This window comes from Sinohyriopsis cumingii, chromosome 9 (genome assembly GCF_028554795.1).
Source record: "Sinohyriopsis cumingii isolate HCF-2022 chromosome 9, ASM2855479v2, whole genome shotgun sequence".
Lineage (NCBI taxonomy): Eukaryota > Metazoa > Mollusca > Bivalvia > Unionida > Unionidae > Sinohyriopsis > Sinohyriopsis cumingii.
In genome coordinates, this window is record NC_142969.1 from 91,236,800 (window position 1) to 91,257,121 (window position 20,322).

The window sequence follows — 20,322 nt, forward strand, 5'->3', positions numbered from 1 at the left end:
GTTGCCAAGGGAAATAATTCCCGTTTTGACGCAGAGTTTAGGTACAGTAGCGTGAATATTTATCCACACTTGTCAATAAGTAGCAAATACCACAGTGAAGCGAGACATTTCGACCCCAAGAAAATTCCCAAGACATTCAACTCCAGCCATGGGACAGTTCGACCCCAATTCATGCATATTTAAAACAATAATTAGTACGTTGATAATGGTGATGTCCACTAAACACACCTATTCATTGATGTTTGCAATTCAAGAAAATACCAACACATCGCTAAGTCGCCGAAAAAGATGCCAACAGTTAATTATAATTAAAGTCACTTTTATTAAGCTAATGAATGCACGCTAATTTGAATGAAAAGAAATCAAAATTTATCACACAGTGTAAATCTGTATTAAAAAAAATCCCATTAGAAAAAGCAAAACAATATTAGCACACTGCTAATGGTCTTTTCTAGTAATCACATGGTTATTCATTAATATATGGAATTAAAGAGTCAAAACAAACCCCCAAATCGTCGAAAAAAGACGTCAACAGTTAATTATGATCAAAGTCACTTTTATTAGGTTAATCACTGCATGCTAATTTGAATGAAAAGGAAAAAGATATGAAAAATTAAACGTATCGCACGCTGTAAATGTGTACAAAGGAGCCGAAAATTTTCATTACATGCAAAAAAACAAGGTGTTTGGTATACATGTGTGTAAACTTTGGATTAATTTATTGTAAATACAGTTTATATTGTGACATTTCGATCGGATATATTTTAGTATAATACGAACTGAACTGTATTAATTGTGACAATGGCATTTGAGCCTTGTGTAAAAGGCCATAGCCATGTCAGGCCTCGCCAAATTGCTTCGCCTTGTAATGTATGCGGGAAATGACAACATCGCATCTGCGATACAGGTTAGCGTAATGATTCATTATCTTTTCTATTTTGTCTGTCAGTTTTCCTCTTTTAAATATTTATTTATTTCTCAATTTCTGAGTTTAATTTACTGAGTAGCTTAGAAGTAGTAAATGGGGGCACCCTAGCCTCAATGGAAATTAGCATTACAGGACCCCTTGGGCAAATCTAGCCTCAATGGAAATTTAACATGGGAAAAAATCATGGGCAAACCTAGCCTCAAGGAGAATTGAACATGGGAAAAAATTATGGGTCACTCTAGCCTCAAGGAGAATTGAACATGGAAAAAATCATGGGCCACTCTAGCCTCAAAGGGACTTGAACATGGAAAAAAAAATCTTGGGTCTGTTGAGAGATAAGGGAAAATGGAACAGGGTCGGGACCCTATTTTAATAAGGTCCCGACATGATGGGTCTATGGAAATGGAACATACGAAAATTGAAACAGGGAGGGGTCTCTATAATTTAAACAAAAAAAAAAAAAAAAAAAAAAATAGGGTAGGCAATTGAAAGTCTATCTCTTTTCGAGAAATGTGGGTGGCCCTGAAAAGAGCCTTTGGGTGTATGTTAATATGCCCTTAACATAAAGGGCATCTGCAACATCTTCTTCTTCTTAGGCTTCGTCGAATGGTAGGACCATACACTAACACTCTTTTGAGGCATCCTTGCCTTTCCACGTAAATCCTACGTATCCATAGGCTTGTGGAGGTCCTATGGACAACTGTCCATTCGGATCGGACATACATCGGTATGTCCGTCCTGAACATCATTGTTGACACAAGGGTGGAAGATTCAACGTCAGTCCACATGCTGAGGCGACGAGAACAGGTGAATCAATGCAGTGAACTGCGTTTATTTATAGGTAGAGGAAGGATTGAAACGGATTGAGTTCATTGACCAATCCAAACACGCGTTACAAAATTCAGTCATCCCGCATCCAATCCGAAGAGAGCAGTCTGTGACGTCACGTGGTCTATATAGATTCGCTAGCGCCTGTGCTCAGTCAATTCATGCGACAGTTATTCAACATGACGAAAACTCAGAAAACGATCCATTGGGGTGTACCAGCAGTGGAGACCACCCAAGGGAACCCCGACTTACTTTCAGAAGAGGTAAATTGGGATTTTGTGGATTTTCTTACCTCGCAAGAATTTGTTCCGGAACCTTCGTCACCTTCTTCATTACCGCAAGTGGAGAATTTTAGACAAAGACAGAAAGAAGAATTGGAGAAATTTATACAACAGCAAAAGGAAGCGGAACAAGCTTTTCTCCTACAGCAACAACAGCAAGAAGAAGAGGTAAGAAAAAAAAAACAACGACAAGAAGAAGCAGCATCAGCAGCAAAGAAACAAGAGGGTGAAAATCAAACGGTCACGGTACTGTTAGACATTTTAGCGGAGTTAAGAAGTCTGAAACAAATGTATCAGACTTCTTTATTACGACCGAAGAGAATACGTCCTTCCCGAGCTAAACACGCCAACCCTGTGACTAAGCCTACCATACCACCCTTAGTGATTTCAACCAAATCATCATCATCAGAAGTAGGCCTCGGCCGTGGCAAAGGCTTAAGGCAGTTAAAGTTGATTGCTTAAACTCACTCCTACACCAAGAAAAAGGCCCTTTTCAGGGCCACCCACGTCTCTCGAAAAGAGATAGACTTTCAATTTCCAATAACTCAAAAAAACCCAACCCATTTTACCCCTATAGTACGTGTGTATGAGTGTGTGAGTGTACGTTCTTATTTTAAAATCAAAACTCAAACACGCTTACCTTTTTATACCTAATTTATTCTTTTATAAATATTTACAATCCAATTCACAATTCACAACAAATCACTTTAAAAAGTTCATACACTTCTTCTGTCTCATTTTTTAGTCTCTCTGTTTTTTCAATTTCTTCACCGTCACAGTCTTTTCCTCCTCTTCCTCCTCACTTTCTTCCCTTCTTCTTTTCTTCTCCTGTTTTTTTTTCTTCACCTGTCTGCTTTTTTCCTCTTCTTCTTCCTTTGAAGAATCACTCTCTTCTTCTGGCTCCTCTTCTTTCTTTTTTGGGCAATCTGGAGACCAATGTCCTTTTTCTTGACAATGATAACAGGTATCTTGACTTTTGTCTTTTCTATCCCCTTTTTTCTTTTTTGACGGTCTGGACACTCTGAAGACCAATGCCCTTTCTTCTGACAGATATAGCAAGTATCTTAACGTTTATCTCGTAAGGAAGGAGAGTAGTCCGTCGGCTGGTCTGAAGAGAATTTTCTAATGGCCCCTCGCAAAGCTCTGATGAAACGTTCGATCTGGGTAGTCTCTTCAATCGTTGTGCTCGGTTTGAGAGTGAAATGAATAGTGGAAGGACAAGACACACACCCTCTTATATACGCTGGTCTGCCAGGACTATAAATTAGTCCATGGTGTTTAAACTTTAGTCATTTGACGTTTTTCTATCAAGATGAAACGATCCAATACATTTGAGAAGAAAGAAAAAGAAAGTAAGAGGCAGAAACGTGATCTATCGCCTCGTACCAGGGCTGAAGTCTTGGCACAAATTCATGCCAGTGATTTTGAAGAGGACATGAGTGAACCAGAATCCAAACCCTCTAAACAAAGTTCACCACCCTTAGTCAACCCTGAAAAGTACTATGACATTCGAGAGACGGAAAAGCGCTCCTCTAGAAAATGTAGAACCACAGCTTACAAATACACGGTGAAGTTTAAAGATTTCAAGTCCGAAGTACAGTTGGAGAAAGCAGAAGGGTTCATCACTGGGGTATGGGATTCTTTACTTACCACACTCAAGCGACAATGTCAACCCAAAGAAGACGATCGCTTGAGACTTTCCATACAACACGACGGTTTGAAATCCCCTGTTTGGATCGAGTTTAGCAGCCCTGCAGAATTGACCGCTTCCAAAGTCATGGACAAGATTCAACACGTACAACAATCCAATGACCAGTTTGACATCACCGATGGAAAAGCCACACTGGACATGACCCACGTCTCTCCTCCTCAAGGGACTGGACGCATAAAGATGTTATTGGTGGACGAGCTTCGCAGCACCAAAACAAGTCTCGTCCGAATTCACAACCCTCAAGACCAGATGTGTTTAGCCAGGGCCATCGTGGTGGGACGAACCTATGTCAACAAGAACGACACGGTAGAATGGAAAAGAGCCTGGAAAACTATTCGACAATCGGGCCAAGCCAAACAACGAAACGAAGCAGAACTCCTGTTACAACAAGCTGGCTTGCCCAAAGACAAACCCTGTGGCATTCCTTAAATGCAAAAATTGCAAGATGCACTAGCTCCACGCTACACCTTGAAAGTGCACCCTCAAGAAATGCGTGGGCCTCTGTTGTTTCGAGGGAAAGACTTTAAGGATGGAAAATACATTCACGTCTATCATCACGATGACCATTTCGATACCATTACCACTATCACTGGATTCCTGGGATACAGTTATTACTGTAGAAATGTGACTATGGCTATAACAATCGAGAGCAACACAAGCATTGTGGATCGAAATGCTCAGGATGTTTGGCTTCTCCACCCTGTCAGAGCGAAGGACAAAACCCAGTGCATTGTTTCACTTGTCTGCGCACGTTTGTCAGCCCTGCCTGTTACCAACAACATCTGAAGACGCAAGGTTCACAGAAGAAATGTGCTTGTCAACTGCTGAGATTGTGCTCTACGTGTGGACAAGGCATATGTACCAATAGTACCAAGGCACACGTATGTTCAGGAAAGAAAAAATGTCACATTTGTCATCACATCGTGGACTTGGAACACCAGTGCTACGTGCAAACATACCAACCCGAACCAGAGAAAGAGGACGGACACAAGAAGAAAGGCAATTTCATCTTTTTCGGTTTCGAATGCATGCAAGAGACTATTCCTAATTTCTGCGTGGCTCATCGAGCGTGCGAAAAGTACATTCAAGAACCTATCGTGAGTCATTGCCCTTACTGCAGTACGATTCCTGGAGAGCGTGAAAAAATCTTTCGGGGACCGAACACGCTAGCCGATTTCGCACAATGGGTCTTAGACCCCATCGACAAGACGTGGAGCAAAGAGGACATCGAACGTTACGGAGATTTTCATCGTCATGCCACGGTGATGGCTCACAATTTCTCCCGATACGATGGACAGTTTCTTCTCAGATACTATACGGAACAAGGCACCGAGCGTCCTAAAGTCACTTTGAACGGAGCCAAAATAATTTTCATGCAAGTGGGACAAGTACAGTTTAAAGATTCGATGAGTTACTTGGCCATGCCTTTAAGCCGAATGCCTAAAACGTTTGGAATGACAGAAATGGCTAAAGGGTACTTTCCACACTTTTTCAATACCGAAGCCAATCAACATGCCCTTCTACCACATTTGCCTGAGGCTCACTATTACGACCCCGACAACATGCGTACCGAACAACGAGAAGCTTTCTACGCTTGGTACCAGGCTCACGCCTCGGACCCTTTCGACTTTCAGGAAGAAATGCTAAAGTATTGTCGTTCCGACGTGGACATTTTACGGCGATGCTGTGGAAAATTTCGAGAACTGTTCATGGAACACGGAGGGGTCGATCCTTTGAAAGATGCTTGCACCATTGCCAAAGCGTGTTCCTTAGTGTATCGACAACGATTCATGCCTGAAAACACCGTGGCTGTCATCAGTCCTCAAACGACCCACTATGTCAAACGTGAATACTCGGTCAAAGCCCTACCTTGGTTACATTACTTGTGCGACAAGCAAGACAAGTGGATTCAGCATGTCCGCAACGGAGGGGGCGAAAAGACCATCGGAACGCATTCGGTCGATGGCTGGGACTTAGAAAACCCCAAGATCGTGTACGAGTTTAACGGTTGCTTATTTCACGGATCTCCCGTCTGTTACCCTGACCGCGGCACTAAAAATCAGTTTTTACAACGAACCATGGAAGACTTGTACCAGGCCACTTGTCAGCGACGCCTAAAGTTAGAACAGGAAGGATACCAAGTGGTGGAAATGTGGGAACACGAATACGATCACCGTTTGAAAACCGATCCCGAGTTTAAACGCCTCGTGGAAAGTTACCAGTTCATGGACCTGCTGAACCCGAGGGATAGTTTGTACGGAGGAAGGACCAATGCCACCAAGCTGACGAAGAGGAAGGAGAAGAAATCAAATACTTGGACGTGTGTTCGCTGTATCCCTACGTGTGCAAATATTGTCCCTTTCCTGCACGGCACCAACAATTGTTCACCGAACACATCGACCTGAAAAACATTCGACAATACGAAGGCTTGATCAAGTGCAAATTTTTGCCTCCCACGAACCTATACCATCCCGTCTTACCTCACCATTGCCAAGGCAAACTGATGTTTCCTTTGTGCCGTACTTTTGCGGAAACGTGCAACCAAGATCAACCTTGTCATCACACCCAGGAAGAACGGGCCTGGACGGGGACGTGGGTCAGCGGGGAATTGTTCAAAGCTTTGGACATGGGATACCAACTGTTAGAAGTGTACGAAATTTGTCACTTTCCAAAGACACAACAATACCACAAGGGTGACCCCACTCAGAAAGGCATTTTCGCAGACTACGTGGATGCCTTTTTGAAACTGAAACAAGAAGCCAGTGGCTATCCTTCCTGGTGTCACACTCCCGAAGACCAAAAGACATTCAAAGAGAAATACTGGGCACAAGAAGACATCACTTTAGATCACACCGAGAAAAACGAAGGCAGGCGATCGCTTGCCAAAGTGATGTTAAATTGCTTGTGGGGCAAAATGGCACAACGACCGTGTTTACCCAAGACGGAATATTTGACAGAACCTTCCCGCTACTTCCAGATGATTCACGACAAAACCAAATTCATGAAACACGTGGACGTCGTTCGCGAGAATTTGATCTTGGTCAATTACGAAGAAGATCTGGACTTTGTACACGACGACCCCTTTGGAAATGTCATCATTGTGGCTTACGTGACAGCTCATGCTCGCTTAAAATTGTACGAAGCTTTAGAACTGTTAGGGGAACGTGTCCTGTACTTTGACACGGATAGTTGCATTTACATCCATCACCCGAGTCAACAGCACCCTGACAATGAAGGAGACCGTTTAGGAGCCTGGACAGACGAGCATCCCGACGACAAGATTCTAAGTTTCGTCAGTGGCGGTCCTAAAAATTACGGCTACGAATACCGGGACAAACAAGGAGAAGTGTACACGAAGTGTAAAGTGAAAAGATTGACTCTGAATTATCGTACCAGTCGAGTGGTGAACTTTGACGTATTGAAAGAAGCCTTGCAGTCTAGAGAAGATGAACACTTTAAAGTGACCACCTATCAGCCCAACAAAATTGTACGTTTACCCACCCACCACATCGTCAGTCGACCCTTAGAAAAAGTCTATCAAATCGTGTACCAGAAGCGAGTGCGGCTTCCCAACCACTTTACATTGCCGTATGGACATGTCGGTATAAAACATTGCTTGTAAGAGGATAGCCACTCACCAGAAGTATGACTTCGCCACAGCAAGAATCAAGTGAGAAATCCAGTGAGAACTCCAAGTTCAAACCCTACCATTTTCCGGTCTTCTTACCTGACTATTGTGATTGTGCCCGTCGATTGGACACGTTTCAAAAATGGCCTAAGGATAGGAAAGGATTACCTTCTTCGCATGTTTTAGCTAGAACAGGATTTGTCTACTTGGGGCCTGAGACTGGATTGGGATACGAAGTACAGTGTTTCGCTTGCGGACTGAAGTTACGAATGGATCTATGTATCTATAAAGATTCAGCTATTCTGGAACATACTCGATGGTCTCCGCTCTGCCCTTACCTTTCTATAGCCTTTCCACCCATTACACTACAGTACAATTATGACGGCACCTTAGAGACGGTACCTTCCAAAACTAAACATAAAAAAGGAACGATGTACAAGCTTGAGACTTCATTGCGACTAGTATAGAAAGGGCCATGATCAAGATCGATAGTTCATTGTGACTACCAAGACCAAGCGAACAAGATGAATACTTTCAGAGAAACACAAAACAAGTTCAGACAGGCACAATTCAAGTGTGGGGACTCTGAAGTGGAATGCGATCTGGGATTTCGTTTACCAGCCGATTCTTTGTGGGCTCTTTACGATCAGTACTTACCACCCCAATGGCTTTAAATGGTCACGAGAGACTCCTTTTGCTCAAAGCCTTGCGTTTTCATCTGGATACTTCTCGACCTCAACAGGAAAAAAAGATTCGTGAACTTTTAGCTACCGAAGACGTGTATGACGATGTGTGTGTAGGTTGTGACTTACCCCCCCATTGGACAGATGTTCGTGACTGGAAAAAGGGGGGTTTTGAGGCTTGGACCCATGAAGTGGCTCAGTATGCACAAGAGTTGTTCAAGGAAAAAAGTTACTTTTCAAACTGTGTTAGTGACAGTGCCAGAAGAACCCGTCACCGAGAACAACCACTCGCTTCAGGACAGGACTGTCATGGACATTCCTGAAAGGTCATTCCGGGAGGACACTTGTGTGACAATACCTCATGTAGAGACTGTAAGAACATTACACACTGTCCCTAGGACATCTTGGTTACCCAAAACATGTTGTACAGAGACTTGTTTATATTCCACTTTGATCGTTTTGATGTGTTTTTTATTCCTGTACATAACTATTTGGCTTTTATGTATTTTTGTCTTTCGTGTTGTTCATATTTGAAACATTCAATAAACGTGTCCTGAAAAAAGTATATAAACTCTTGTCTTGTTTATTTCGTGTCACAAGTGACATTCCTAACACTATGGCTACCTCTGCTGTCTCCCGTCAAACCCATTTGGTCATTTTTGACGACATGTTAGGAGAAGACGAAGAAGAAATTAAACTGTGGTTCACGCGAAAAGGGCATCACCGTAATGCCAGTGTCGTTGACATCACCCAAAATTTGTTTCAACAAAGTAAAGCCCATCGCACCATCAGTCTCAATGCGCATTACGTGGTCTTGTTTAAAAACCCTCGAGATAAATCTCAAGTGCAAGTCTTAGCCAAACAGTTAGGGACGCCTTGGCTGACTCAGGCGTACGACGATGCCACTCAAACTCCACACGCCTATTTACTCGTCGATTTGAAACCTACGACTCCCGAGGATTTGCGATTTCGTACCCACTTGTTTCACCACTGGTGCCAAGACGGAGGGCCAGTCCTGTACACGTCTCCGTCCTCGACTTAATTTCACTCAACAAAAAAATCTATAAAAACCTCAGACACTTTTCGTCTGTGTCACACACAGTTTGAACATGACGTCCCTTCAGTCGCATCTTCCCGTCAAATTGATTCGTGCCTTGTATGGCATCAGTCGAGAAGAAAATCCAGAAATACGGGCTCGTGTCTTAGAAGCTAGTCTCAAAGAAGTCTTACGATGGTTCACGGTGACAGCACGTCAGTTACTACAAGGGATCATTCAGATTCCTCATCAAACCAAACACTTTTTTGATCGAAACAAAGTCGCTTTGACCCAACTGGCCGATCCTCGCATCGACACTCAAACCAAAAAACAAATCATTTTGAAACCTGGAGGGAGCGGTACTCTAGGAGGGGTCATCATTCGCTCTCTCTTAAGTTGGGAACCTAATGCCCCCAAAGTTCTCCCCAAGAAAAAAGTCAAACGAAGCTCCAAGAAGAAAAAGAGCCACGGTGTCAAGACCAAGTCCCCAAGGAGACCCGTGTCTGCAAGAACTCCTCCAGTGGCGGGACCCTCCTATTACAAGACACCATCCCGGAAAAAGAAAAGAAGCCCCCATAAAAAGAAACAGAGAAAAAGTCCCCAGAAAAAGAAAAGCCCACAGAAGAAAACTAGTCGCGAGAGGCACTACGGCCAGGACGCAACCTGTACACTCGCAAACCACGACCTGCAACGGCGGTGACCACGTCTCCGACAGCCTCAAAGTCATCCACTTCCCCGTTGATGACACCAAGAACTGTAGAGTACTTGGAGACGTTGATCACACCAAGAACTTCTCCGTTGATGACCCCAAGAACTTCCCCAGTGGCAGAACCCTCCAATTTAGTGGCAGTGGCTGCTGCTCACAAAGTACCTTCTCCCAAAATCAAAGTTCAAGAAAGATCGGGCATGTTACAAAGTTTACTGGATTTGTCCAAGCAAGAACTGGCTCGATTTAGTCCGTTGCGTACCCCTGCACGACGTGTCATGCCTGTCCTGAAGTTGATACGACGTAAAGACAATCAGTGGCGACGCGTTCCAGTATAAAAATGACCTGTGACTAAGTAGGGGTATCAGTGTTTTTGGTGCTGAAGACTCAAAGATGTCGCCCTCCAGAAAACATCCCTCTTCTAAAACCCAAGGAAGAAAAGGAAAGGACTGCCTCCTCGTTTAGTCAAACATGGCGACATGTTATCTGTCCTGTCCAAAGCTTCTCCACCCCTACGAAAAAAACTCATTCAATCAGCCTCCAAAGAGGTCATCGATACCGTGTGCGAATGTTGTTTGAACGTCCTGAAAGGCACGATCCCTTTGTCCAAACACCAGAAACAATGCTTAGGCAAACATCGTCACGTTCTTCGACAAATGGTCCAAAAGAAAATTCCCATTCGTCAAAAGAAGAAGATGTTGGTCCAACTTCAAGGCATTTTACCCCTCTTGTTAGGCCCATTGGTGAAAGGAGTCTTGGGAACCATGTTGGGAGGACTGGTGGGAGCAAGATAAAAAGGCCCTCTGAAGTCCCAAGATCTCAGAATCGACCCTTGACCACCCCATGGAAGGACGAAAACTAGCTTTTGTGCCTTACAAACGATGGATGGAATACCATCGTTGGCAAGAACAACGCACCACACATTTACCTCCCAATCCCCATTTGAGCGAGATGTCCCAGTTACAACACGAATTGCAGTCCTTGATGGATCGCCAAGATTTGTCCGAAACAGAAAAATCGCAAAAGTACGGTCAACTCTTGCAACGACTGCAACTCTTTCACCAGAAAGCCTCAGACGAAACAGCTCTTCCAACTCTGAAAGATTTTAAGACCTTGATGAAAAGTCCAGCACCATCACCAGTACCACCACTACCAGTGACCAAGACAGAAAAAGGAGAAGAAGAAGAAGAAGGGTTTCAAACTCCACCAGAAAAAGTACGCAAGTTAACAACACCACCTACCTCCAAAATTGGATGGATTAAAAAGATGATGACCACCACTTCTTCATCACAAGAGAAAAAGAAAGTGAAGACAGAAGTGAAGACAGAAGTGAAACAAGAACCGATATCCCCCGCTCAGACATCCTCCTCTTCAACACCTATTGCCGGTCGCACACGCAAAGCATTGCAATCCAAGAAAATACCCCAAGAGAAAAAGAGGAGTATCCTTCAAGAGTGGGTGTCTTATTAACACACAAACACAAAAAATGGAAAAAGTCTTAGCCAGCATTTACTACGATCCCTCTCATCCTGCAGGTTACGCAGGAGTTCAAAAATTGTATCGTGCTGCCAAAACTCGACTGAAAAGTCTCCGTTTACCTCAAGTGCAACGATGGTTACAAGAACAAGCTACCTACACTTTACACAAACCCATTCGACGCAAGTTTGCCAGAAGTCGCACCCGAGTGGAAGGCATCGATCATCAATGGCAAGCCGATTTAGCCGATGTCTCTCATTTGGCCAGCTACAATCGCGACTACAAATATTTGTTTTGTGTCATCGACGTCTTTTACAAATTTGCCTGGGTCCTACCCTTGACTTCCAAATCGAGCAGTGACTTAGTGCGAGCACTGCAACGAGTGTAGAAACAAAGTGGTAGTCACCCTCTTCGATGGCAAACGGACAAAGGTACCGAATTTCTGAACCAGCTTTCCAAAAAGAATTAAAGAAACGTGACATTCATTTTTTTACCACCGAGAATCCTCAAACCAAAGCCAGCATCGTGGAACGTTTTCAACGCACTTTGAAAGAACGCATGTGGAAATATTTTACGCATCACCACACTCTGAAGTACATCGACATCTTACCGCACCTGGTGCAAGCGTACAACCAATCTTACCATCGAAGCATCGGACGTGCCCCGCAAGAAATGACTCCCGAGAACGAAGTGTTGGTGTTTGAACGCCTGTTTGGTACGTCCCAGACGAGGGCTGCTCCCAAGAAAAGTGGAGTGTTGACCGTAGGAGATTGGGTGCGCACTGGCAAAACCAAACGCACTTTCGACAAAGGTTACTTACCTAACTGGACGACCGAATTGTTTCGTGTCACTGGACGAGTGCATGGCCGTCATCCTGCCGTCTATAAATTGGAAGACATGAACGGAGAAGTGCTCAAAGGAACGTTTTATTTGCCCGAGTTACAACGTGTCACCAAAAAAGAAGACGACGTGTACGACATCGAGAGCATTCTCGAACGCAGAACCCGTAAAGTGGGCAAACGACGTGTCAAAGAAGTCAAAGTACGTTGGAAAGGATATCCACCCAGTTTTGATTCTTGGATCGACGCTTCGCAAGTCATCAACTATAAAAAGAAGTGACCATCATGCCCTTTCACACAGACGCAGCTACGTCGACCACTCCTTCACCTAGTTCTTCTCTGCAAGATTTACAAAAACAACCTTTGTGGGTGTGGTGTGGAGAACGTGTGCCTAAAACGCAAATCGTCTTTTTCTGCCAAATCTTCGTGTTGTATTGTGTCATCGGGGCAGCCATTGCCAATTTGAGTTTGCAACAAGGAGACAAACAATTGTGGACCATTTTATTGAGCAGTTGCATCGGTTACCTGCTTCCCAATCCCTTCCTGAAATTCTCTTCCAACGGGAACCACGGGAACCTTGTGTCCAGTGCCAATGTCAGTCACCACTCCAATAACAACAACAACCCTATTTTGGGCGGAGACACTCCTCTGACGTCCAGTAACCCCTCGGACAGCCACAGAACTCTGGATTTATGAGTCACCAAAACCAATTTTACTTAACCTTACCCAGTGACAGTTCCATGGATGTGTTTCAGAAGAACACGTTGTGCTGTTACACGGCCAAATTACCTCACACCATTCCATTAGATCACGAAGCCCATTGGGAAGTGGCTTTAGTAGAAATCATTCACCCGACTCAAGTCCTCAATGTCCTTCCCAATCAAAATTTTTTTGATGTAGAAGTTCATGACGAACAATTGCAACAGTACTTGGATACCTATGGCAAATATGACAAGAAAACCCCTGGCACAAAAAATCAAAAGTACACCACCTATCACTTGTTCGTTCCCCCAGGCTATTATTTTAGTGGTCAACATTTGGTGAGCACCATAAACTCCAGGTTTAATGTCGTGTTTCTGAAAGCTTTGGAAAGTGTCAAAAAAAGTGTCACCATGGAATACCACAAAGCAGCTCGTCGCTTCTTGATGAAATTTGACGGGAGTAAAATCGTGTTCATTTTATTTTGTCGTGAATTGTTTGACATGTTGGGCGGAGACATAAACATGAGAATGGCCATGCTCAAGAAAAACGAATTACCAATCATTTACGACAACGAGTCTTTTAGCAAGTTATTTCGTGCCCCGGTAGAACTGAACCAAGGACTGAATTTGATGTTTGTGTACTCCGATGTGGTGGAGTACAACGTGGTGGGACACACCTCTGTGCCGTTACTGCGTTTCATTCCTTTCAAAGTGGATTCTGCCACGACCGCTGACGAGGAAGGTGGAAACACTTACCACGTTCACCGCGAATTTGTACATCCTTACTATTTGCCTGTCAGTAAGTCTTATTTGGACACGGTCAACATTGCTATAAAAGGAGATCTGGGACAAAATATTCCATTCACCAAAGGAAAAATCACGGTGAAACTCCATTTTCGAAAACGGTTCTCTCACGACTCGTAAGTCATGTATCCAGTGTACCGAGGGGTTGCTCGACGGCGAGGACACGGTTTAGGAGATATGCTAAAATCGGCCTTTCGTTCGGTGGCTCCGGTGTTGAAACCGATGGTGACACGCGGATTGCACGCCTTGAAAGATGCGGCATTGACACAAGGCAAAGAATTTCTCCAAAATGTCATCATCGACAAACAAAACCCAAAAGAAGCCTTCATGAGGGCTGGCTAAAATGTCTTGCTGCAAACGGGTAAAAACCTTTTGGGCCGACGAGACACACCTATAAATGCCCTGCACGCTACCGAGTCAGGCATTCAGGAAGGACAAGGCAGAAAGAGACGACGAAGAAAACACCCTTTCACCAGACTTCACACGTCTAAAGCTAGAAAGGCAAAGAAAAGAAGAACCGTTAGAGACTTAGACGTTTTCGATTATTGAGAAAGAGAAAAAAATGATGCACCGAGAATCTTGCGCTTGTTCCAAGTCGGAACTGGATCTGTTTGCCATGCCACCCACCATGATGACCATGCAAGAATCCCAATAGGTGGAATTTCACCCCGTCTCCTCTTTGACGGATTCCGCTCCCATCGAGTTTGAAATCAAAGGTCAACCCGAAGATTACATCGATCTGAATAGCAGTTACCTGTATTTGAAAGTGAAAGTGATCAAAACGGACAACACCAATCCAGGAGGCGATGCTAGAGTAGCTCCTGTCAACAATTTCATGCATTCCTTGTTCAGCGAAGTGGACTTGTAAACAAACTGGTCAGCAGCAGCATGGATACTTACCCATATCGTGCCTACCTGGAAAATCTCTTTACGTACGGAAAAGAAGGTAAGAATACTCATCTGGATGCTTGCGTGGTATGGAAACCTGACACGGCAGGTGTGGCCACGTTTAGCGACACAGTCCTGACAGAAGATGACAATCCTCACAATGTGGGGTTTAACGACCGTCGTAAGAAAATTCTGCAAGGGCGAGGTTTAGAACTGATGGATCGTTTGCATTTGGACATGTGGTTACAAGAAAAGTATTTGCTGAACGGGGTGGATATCCGTCTGAGACTGAATCGTAGCAGTGCTGCTTTCCATTTGATGGCCCATGCCAATGAATACAAAACTATCATTCAAGAAGCCCGACTTTACGTGCGTCGTGTGGAAGTGTTACCTAAAGTGGGAAACGACGTCAGTCAGACGTTGAGCAGAACGACCGCCAAGTATCCGATACGACGCGTAGAAGTGAAAACGTTCACCATTCTCGCTGGACAGCGTTCTATGATCGAAGATCATCTGTTCCAAGGACAGTTACCCAAACGTTTGATTGTTGGTATCGTCAGGAATTCAGCCTTCAACGGAACCCACGATCAAAATCCTTTTGAGTTTCAACATTACAATGTGTCCAAGATCGAAGTCAGTCGCGATGGCAAGACCTTGTGTACCCGACCCTTTGAGCCCAACTTTGGTGTCGCGAAGAATTATTTGAGATCGTACTTGTCCCTGTACGAAGCCACGGGACAGTTAGGAACCAACACCAGTCACGGTATTTCGTACGACGATTATGCAGGAGGCTATGCTTTGTGGGGTTTTGATTTCACTCCAGACCAAGGCAGCGACGAGGGACATTTCCACCCTATAAAATCGGGTCAGATTCGTGTGGAACTTCAGTTTGCAAATCCACCTCCAGATCACACAGTGAACGTCCTCCTGTATGCAGAATTTGACAATACCATAGAAATCAACAGTTTGAGAGAAGTCATTCTAGATTATTAGAAGCCATGGAAGACTGTTATCCCTCTTTGCCTAGTGGAGAAACTTTGAAGATGGAATGTGAGGAGACCGGGGAAGAAGAATCTCAAGACAAAGACGAAGAAGTTATCATGATGAAGTCAAGATGGCCAGAACAAGAAGCCCATTTAGTCTCCTGTTTTGCCAAACACTTGGTCGAAAAAATGACGGAATTGATCAAGAAAGATTGCTATGGATGTCAAAACGATCATCCCAGCCAAATTCAACACGATAAATGCCTGATGCTGAGTCAAGAAGAAAAATTGAACGAGTATCTGGACGAAGCTTGGAGTCTCATCTCGGACGAAGTCGTGTTGCATCAGTGGTATAAAGACTTGCGTGAACATTCTTGTCCATCATTAACCACTCAAGAGATCCATCGTATCGAAGCTCTTCTGAATCAGAGTGGGGAGACGAAGCTAAACGCCTTTTATTTGTCAGACATTTTCGAGCAAAAAGTCAGGATCGAATTGATCACCTATTATTACCTGTGAAGAAGAAGAAAAAAAAACACACAAATCAATGGATACCTGGGAACTTTATTACCTTTTGAACCACAGTTTGTACACGGCTTCTTGGAATCCTGTCGTCTGTGCTAAAGATGAACTCCCTCATCGCAAACCTCAAGGCCATCAAGCTTATGTGATCAACACGGACAACAGTCATCTCCCAGGAACCCACTGGGTAGCCGTCTACTTTCCTCAAGAAGGATATGTGGAATATTTCGATTCGTATGGATTGCCCCCTTTGGAAGACGATATCATTAACTTTATGAGAAGAAATGCTCGGATCACCCGATTCAATAATGTGAAATTAAAAGGCACAGATTCCTTGGTGTGTGGACAGTACTGTGTGTATTTTCTGCATCATCGCAGTCAGGGCTATTCCTTTGAAGATTTAGTGAATCATTTTGATCCTCGTTCTTCTTCTAGAAACGATGTGAAAGTAGATCGATGGTTTTGTGACCATTATGCTTATCTTTTGTCTCTAGCTAGGAAACGTAGTGTCCATCAATGGCCTAATGACTTCCAACAGTGGAAATCACAATTTCATTCACAACGTTGTCAGCCCTGTCCAAAATAATGTGTGAGTTGCAAAAAAAAAATGTTTGTGATTTGAAAAAATATGTTTGATGTTATATTGTTGGATTATTGTTAAAAATGTTAGAGTTGTTTGTTAGTGTTAAGTGATTTTTGAATAAAAAAATGTTGTGTTTTGAAAAAAAATGCCATTGTCTTTTGTTTGGCTATAAGAATTTTGATTCATGCTCTTTGACTTCTTACTATCCCTCTTATGGCACTCATTGAACGTTCCGGCTCGAAAACCGTGTAGGGATGTTTTCCTTAACGTCCGCGCTTTGATTTTAAAGCCGGGGGTAGTCTCCAGTCTAACCATTCATTGTCGACTCATCCTCCTACGAAGATGTGCTCCAGACTAGCTAAGCTAAACGAAGCCTACGTGAATTTGCATAGGGTCAGACACAGTCTGATACCGAAGCCAGAAGAGATAGAGAATGTGAGAATGTTAAAAGTCACTGAAGACCTGATTGAAGAGCTCTTAGAGAAGAAGTGAACAGGGAGAAAGAAGAATGGACAGAGAAGTACAGACTTCAGAAACAGCAGAGAGAGCAGCAACAGCAACAACAGCAGCAGCAGCAACCTGAACCTGACAGAGGCTTTGTCGATTGTCGTATCGACACCAAAGAGTTCTTCTTCTCTTTCCGAAGAAGCAGACCTATCGTCAGAAAGTCTATCGTCAGAGGACATCGCATTCTTAGAAACTAAAAGATCGCCCTAGCTTCAACTTCGCACAAAAAACAGCCCTTTTCAGGGCTACCCCGATCTCTAGAAAAGAAATAACAATCAATTTGCCAATGTATGTATGTAGAGTAGTGTGAATATAAACACTGACTCTTTTGTGGTGTGAGTGTATGTGTTTGTGTGGATAGTAGATTATGATAATGTTTTTTTTTTTGCTGTTTGACGTGCGTTAGTTAGTTAGTTAGTTGGATTATAGTGGTTTTCGTTCTTTTGAACATGTACCACTTGTTTATTCACGCACTGCGTGATTTTTAATTACTCCTGGGGGAAGGAAAAGGAGCCTCATCCCCCAGGCTTTTATGTACTCAAAGAGTACTTTTTAATTTAGCCACTCAGGTGTAGGACTAACTAGTCCTTAACAACCTGACTGAAAGGCTAATAAACATGAGTGGGAATAGTCACACCACACACTCGTGTTTCTTAGTAGGATTGAAATGCCCCAGGTGTCAAACCAAGCAGTATGTGACTCCCGCTACGATTGGTCGGCAGCGATGACGTCACATTAGGACACCTGGTCTTGTGGCATTGACGAAGTGGCCCGCTTTTTTGATATCATCAATTGCCTTTCCCAGTCCCATATTCCGGTAGACAGAGCCTTCCTTTTTTCCACTCTGTTTAGGTGGTGCAGGTTCATCAGCTTCATCGCCGCTGGATGATGATACTTACAGGGCCGCTGCCAGCGTGGAAGTTTCAAATTCTTCAGGGTCGTCTGCCAACATTGCCTGGATTTGGCTGAGTATGTTAGTAGAAATAGCTGTGGAAGCTTGATTTAAAAGTTCAGCCACATATTGTTTTAGAGACAAAAAGACGGTTAGGAGTATATCTTTTTCTTCTTTTTCTTTTTTTTCTTCATGAATTCCTTATTTATTTTGATTCCTTATCTTATTGGTTTGGAATGAAAACTTGTTTTATGGTTGTTTGTATGTTATTATGGAGTCCTGTTTTAATTAATTCCTATTTTCCTATTTTAATTTTTTGTGGCCTTAATTGGTTTTTATTATTCGGGCTATGAACGGCTGACACGGCTGTGTCAGTCTGTGAGCCCACAAGACCTAGCAGGCCATCATAATTCCCAAACAGTGATTTTTCTTTTATTTTAAAATTATTTTTTTGTGATTAGATTCGTCCTTAACTGGTTTTTATTATTCGGGCTATGAACGGCTGTGTCAGTTTATGAACCTACGAGACCTAGCAGGCCGTCATAATTCCCAAACAGTGATTTTGTAATATTCGTCCTTAACTGGTTTTTATTATTCGGGCTATGAACGGCTGTGTCCATCTGTGAACCCACGAGACCGAGCCGGCCGTCATAATTCCCAAACAGTGATTTGTAATATTTTTAACTGGTTTTTGATTTACTTTCTTAGATTTATTTGATTAGATTGGATTCGTGTATAAAACTTATGATATTTTTGAATGTTAGATTAATAATGGGGTTTGTGTTCATCAAGAATTCTGGGTATGTTGCAGGGGATCAAATATTATGCTGTTTAACTTTAAACTTAGCCCTTTCTTTTTCAAGTGTATGGCAGTTGTTAAAAATATGCTCTATGTCTTCTGGGACCCTGTAGTGGTAGCAGTTAGGGTTATGTGGTTGTGGTCCTATGTACTGTCCGAAGCTGTTAGCCAGCTTGGTTTTCCCCGTGAGTATTCTATTTATGAATTTTTGTTCACTGCCTTTTGTTTTGGGTGGTTTCCTATTTCTACATACTTCTTTAATGATAGTTTTTAGTTTCCTGCCTTGAGTGCTTGTGTTCCATAATTCCTGCCATTTATTATCAATGAGGGTTTTAGATATGCTATTGAGTTCGCATATGCTATAATCTAGGTTGATGTGAGTGGTTTCGTTTAGTTTTTGTTTAGCTGTTATATCTGCCATATCGTTACCTGGCATGTTAATATGGGATGGTATCCACATAAATTCTACTTGTAGGTTATTATTGTTCAGTATTTTTAACAATAAATTGGTTTGCCTAAGATACTTTTCTCTTGATTTGGTGTTGTTATTAAGTATTGAGTTTATGACGCTTAGCGAGTCACTTATTATTACCGCTTGGGGTATTTTGTTCTCTTTGATCCATTTGAGTGCTTCAAGTATGGCCCAGAATTCAGCTGTGTATATAGAGCAGAGGTTAGGTAGTCTTCGTCCTACTTCAATGTTAAGATCGGGGATTACGTAAGCTGCTGCTGTTCTGGGTGGTTCTGTAATTTTGGATCCATCAGTGTAAATCTTAATGTAGTTGCAATATTTTGAGTTGATTTCTTCTGTACAGATTGTGTTTAGTTTGAGTTCCTGTTCGTTTTTATTGCCATATTTCGTAATGAGGGTGTTAAATGAGGGGTTGATATTTATCCATGGTTCTTTGTCATAGTGATTTGCAATTTCTGCTTGGAGGTTGTCTATAGGAAGTTGTTCAACTAATTGATGGACTAATTTCCCTGCTGGTATGTTTTGTGATAATTTAGTTCTAAAAGGTATGTTGCATTTATTTATAGCTAGCCGGGTGGGGTGTGTGTCGGGGTGTGTTGTTAGCCTGGCTGCATATCTGAGGGTGAGTTCTTGTCTTCTAAGGTGGAGCGGCAGTTCTCCAGTTAAGATTTGAAGTTCCACTAGTGATGTGGATGGTAGTGCTCCAGTGCAAATAATTAGGGCCTTTCTTTGTATGCTATCTAGTTTCTTGAGGTTATTTTGGGGTTCCGAGTTGTAAATTTGGCATCCGTAATCTAGTTTAGATCTAATTAACGATTTATATAATGCTAGTAAGGTTTCTTGATTGGATCCCCAGGTGGTTCCTTTAAGGGTTGTAAGGAGGTTAAGGTCTTTATTGCACCTTTTGACTAGTTCGTTTATGTGGTGTCCTCAGTTTAGCTTGGAGTCATAATGCATTCCTAAAAATCGTGCTACTTTTACAAATTTAATTTCTTGATTTTGGATGGTGAGTTTGGGAAACTGATTTTGTAATTTACGTTTGGTGGTGAATAATA